The sequence below is a fragment of the Engraulis encrasicolus genome, chromosome 4 (assembly GCF_034702125.1).
Source record: "Engraulis encrasicolus isolate BLACKSEA-1 chromosome 4, IST_EnEncr_1.0, whole genome shotgun sequence".
Lineage (NCBI taxonomy): Eukaryota > Metazoa > Chordata > Actinopteri > Clupeiformes > Engraulidae > Engraulis > Engraulis encrasicolus.
Window position 1 is genome coordinate 23913717 of NC_085860.1, and position 5000 is coordinate 23918716.

The 5000-nt window shown below is 45.0% G+C and overlaps 1 protein-coding gene across 1 annotated transcript in view; it reads left to right on the forward strand.

Annotated features, from left to right (window-relative positions):
- Window positions 1–4264: 4264 nt before the first annotated feature.
- The window catches only part of snrkb (SNF related kinase b), a 34401-nt gene continuing 33665 nt past the window's right edge, over window positions 4265–5000 (forward strand). The window contains exon 1 of the mRNA XM_063196908.1: window positions 4265–4574. The gene's annotated coding sequence lies outside the window, so the exon portion shown is untranslated. The remainder of the gene's footprint in view (window positions 4575–5000) is intronic.

The window sequence follows — 5000 nt, forward strand, 5'->3', positions numbered from 1 at the left end:
ATTTTGACAGTTCCAACATTCCTCGAACAAACTCTTGCTCTAATATTTACCAATAGATGCTTCAGTTGCAGTAATCAAACATGAGTGTGTCTGCACGCACTCACACACACACACACACACACACACACACACACACACACACACACACACACACACACACACACACACACACACACACACACACACACACACACACACACACACACACACACACAGAAAGCTACACAGGTAGCTGCTTGTCTGTTTAGTAACACCAGACGATCTCACAAGTTTGGAGGCAACTATGCAATTTATTTTTTGTACCTGTAGGAATTTAGGTCATTTAGGAAAACCTGAAAAATAGACATAGACCTGTGAAAAACGTTGTGTCTACATGTGTGCACATATGTACAGCATTTGTGCTGAATGATGTTTGTTTGTGTGTGTGTGTGTGTGTGTGTGTGTGTGTGTGTGTGTGTGTGTGTGTGTGTGTGTGTGTGTGTGTACTGTATGTGCGTGTGTACGTGCTTGCATGTGTGTGTGTGTGTGTGTGTGCGACCATATGTGCATGTCTACGTGCATGTACATATGTACAGCATGTGTGCTGCATACTGTGTGTGTGTGTGTGTGTGTGTGTGTGTGTGTGTGTGTGTGTGTGTGTGTGTGTGTGTGTGTGTGTGTGTGTGTGTGTGTGTGTGTATGTGTACTGTATGTGAGTGGCATGGTGTTTATGTGCGTTGTGTGACGTGTGTGTGTGTGTGTGTGTGTGTGTGTGTGACGTGTGTGTGTGTGTGTGTGTGTGTGTGTGTGTGTGTGTGTGTGTGTGTGTGTGTGTGTGTGTGTGTGTGTGTGTGTGTGTGTGTGTATGTGTACTGTATATGAGTGGCATGGTGTTTATGTGCGTTGTGTGACGTGTGTGTGTGTGTGTGTGTGTGTGTGTGTGTGTGTGTGTGTGTGTGTGTGTGTGTGTGTGTGTGTGTGTGTGTGTGTGTGTGTGTGTGTGTGTGTACGAGTGTGTGTGTGTACATGTGTACTGTATGTGAATGGCATGGTGTTGATATGCGTTGTGTGACGTGTTTGTGTGTGTGTGTGTGTGTACATGTGTGTGTGTACATGTGTGTGTGTGTGTATGTGTACTGTATGAGAATGGCATGGTGTTTATGTGCGTTGTGTGACGTGTGTGTGTATGTGCGTCTCTGGACTGTGTCACGCTGGGCCTGTTACTGAAGCGGTTCCCATGGCTACCGGTTCCATTCAGCGCGGCGTGGCGTGGCGGGTAGTGCGTCACTGGTTGGTTCCCCAGGGGACGGATCCTCAGCTGTGGGGAGAGAGAGGAACAGTACCACCAGAACCACCAGGTCCATTCAGGAGAACCAAGCACACACATGCGCGCGCACACACACACACACACACACACACACACACACACACACACACACACACACACACACACACACACACACACACACACACAGAGAGAGAAAGGCCCAAATAAACAAAATGTGAAACAGAATATTATAACACTCTCTCTCACACACACACACACACACACACACACACAGATGAGCATGAGCATGCGCACAGACACACAAACACACAAACACAAACACGCACGCATGTACACACACACACACACACACACACACACACACACGCGCGCGCGCGCACACGCACACACACACACACACACACACACACACACACAGATCCACTGATGAGCACTCACAGACACACACACACACCCCCTCACACATTCCTAGTCTCTGACTCTGATTGATTCAATGTGATTCATTTGACTACAAATGCAGTTTATTGATAAGTCCCAGTCTATGTCCGGGAAAACTTGAATTCCATCTGGCGGTGGAATTGAAACAACATGCCACCACACAGCAGCAGTGTTGCCAGATTGGGCGGTTACCGGCCCAATTGGGCTGCTTGGGATGGCCGTCTGTGGGTAAAACTGGCAAAAATCGGCCATTTGGTGTTTTTCTTTCAGCAGGTTTATGCCCATAGAAATCAATCCAATTTGTAGAAATTGGGCAGAATTTAGCGCCTCCAGGCGGTTTTTGAGCACCGTTTGGGTGGGATTTGATCAGACACATCTGGCAACACTGCACAGCAGAGCCCAGCCTGGGAAATCCCATGCTGCTTTGCACAATCATTCCGATCTGAAAGACAGCATGGCAGCCTTAGGTGTGCACAGATAGGGACGAGGTGTTGCTAAAGCACCTGCCCCTTTGCCCTAAAGGACCAGTCCGATAGCCCAACGCTTCCGGTACCGTATGAGGCTTTGGGAGGGAGGTTTACTAACATTCCATTCCACACTCTGCTAGTTGGCCTCCGTTACACAGGACTATGGAAACTTTATTGAAAATGTTGGTAACATTATATAATGAGGAATGCATTAGACATTAAAAAACTGGGTAAATAATTAACTTATGATGACCAAAAGATTTTTTTAAATTGTAAATGAGTGGGAAATGTTATGTTAATATTGTAAAGGTGAGTTTTTTGTATCAAACATTTGCATTTTTGTGAGATCTTGAGTGCATTATTTGTCATTATTCTTCCCTTTATAAAGCAGTAATAAAACTTTAAAAAGAAATAAAAACATTCGGTTATGCTTTGTTCATCATTAGATAGTAATTTACTGAGCCTTTGTAATGTTTTTATGCATCCCTTAATATAGAGTGTTACCAAAACATTATAGTTTTATAGTAAAGCGTTACACTGGCAGAATGGTGTGCACGACAAGCTACTCATACACATTTAGTTTGACCTCTGCCAATGATGTTTTACTTTTGCCAGGGTTTGTTTGTGTGTTTTTCATGTGTTTGTTTGTTTGTTTGTTGCTTTGCAAAATAACTGGATACCACCACATCAGGAATGTCAAACTTTGGCCCGGGGGCCATTTTATTCGGCCCGCGAGATAATTTCAAATGTCTATTACAGTAGGCCTACATACACCATTAGCCTATAGCGTAATATGACTTGAACATGAAATTTGCTCACAGGATGTGTAGACGCATTTTGAACTAAGAAATATGATGGGAAAGAATGTCTGTGAAATTTAACTATGAGTATGAAGTGCATGCATGCACAGTTTTACTAAAAAAAAAATGTCAATTGTGGAGTTCGGCCCGCAACTTTGTTCCAGATTTTGATTTTGGCCCTCAGTCAATTTGAGTTTGACACCCCTGCACCACATGCATGTAATGTTCTGAACTTTTGACAGCATGTTGGCTACTCACAGTGGTTTGAGTTGATTCTATTTTCAGCGCTGATCTGAGCTGGCTTGGTGGGGGCCTGCAGTCTATGAGTGCTCTTGTTAACCATGAAATGTTCATCTTTGGCAGTGTCTTAAACACGGCCCCCCTTACAAATCAGTTGTTATCAGGCTATTACCAAAGGTCCTGTGCACTGTCATAGTGGTGTAGTACTATGGTAGTAAAGTATTTTCAGTGAATAGCACAGTGTCCCATTAGTGGAGTGGGGGACGTTAAGGGGCTACTTACCTCTTAACAGACTCCATTTTTGTTTAACTATTAGTTTGAAATGCTCCTTGAAGTAGACTATTTTATGGCATATTATAGTAAAAGCGTTGCAATACCTTTACATCAGATTTTGTAGGTCTGCATATAGTTTTTATTGCTGCACAACATACACATATTAACACATAATAATACACGTATTAATAATAAACATATTCATATTAAGGTATACCATCTATTCGCCTCTGCCTACATATTCTCTTATTATACTCAGAGTTTATCTACCCTACATGTGGTACCCCATGTTCCACTGCACACATGTGGCACACAGGCGCTTGCTTTATATAATCACTTGATTTATGCTTTTATGTTGGAATGTGCAGAATGTTTCCAGTGCCGGATGGCTGATTTGTTCTGAGTGCAAGTTCATTGTTTGCACCTCCAATCTTTCCTCTACTTCATCTTGGAGGGAAAATGCACAAGATAAACCAACGTTGGCAGTGATAAATGAGCAACGTTCAGGGAAGTTTTTGATCAAACTAACAAGCTCTAAACAACTATTGACAAACTATTTTCCCAGCTGGTGATACGATACGCCATCTTGATTGAGCTTGGCATAGAAACACAGTTCGGCCAGGGAAAACTGCAAGAATGTCTTCCCTTATTGTTTGCGTCTCTCTCGCTGCCTAATTATAGCCTCATCCACCACAGTTGCGTAACGGACTTGGTGTAGACTTGAGAAGACATTGTGGCTGTTTCCCCCCGCCCTCCCCTGAGCACGGAGCGCGGGTGAGCTGGAATTCACTGACGTCAGTGGAGGAGCTCAGATGAACGCGAGAACATTGCGGACACGCGCTCCAAGCACACACGCGCTCACAGCATCTCTCTCAGTCGCTCTCGCTCTCTGCCCCGTCCCACCGGACAGCTGCGGCAATTAGACAACATTAGACTCGTGCCCGGCAAAGAGCCTGCATTCAATCCGGAGAAAGGGGCTAAGCTGACAGTGGAAGTGGTCATTTAAACGCCAAGGCAAATAAAGGAAAGACATCGGTGTGTCCTCGAGGGCTCGCACCAGCGCCAGGGCTCCGCATTATTCTAGCGACGGTAAGTTAACCTCTTTTTACAGTGACGCTGACGCATAGCTTTATTGTTGTCGGCATTGATGCTCAGGAGGATGCCACGAAGTCCGCGAACCGTAAACAACAACAAGTTTGTTGTTTGCCTTGCGACATTTTGTGATGCCGTCCGTGGCCTGACACACGTAAATGCGTAATTCATACCTGAAGAGAAGTCGATACGGCAAGTGGAAGGGATGAAGTTAACGTGAGTGTGTGACGCTTGGTTAGATAGACACCGCGCGAGATCTGCTTTTTGGCTCAGTTCCTCGCTTAGATAACATGCTGAGATCTCTTTCGCCGTGTACACACATACACACGCACATCAAGCCAGCAGCGGATCAACGTGAGTGCGCTGCGCACTGTCCGGTGCCTTCTGGCGGTGACGCAGAAAGTTCCTTGCGATGTGATGTTT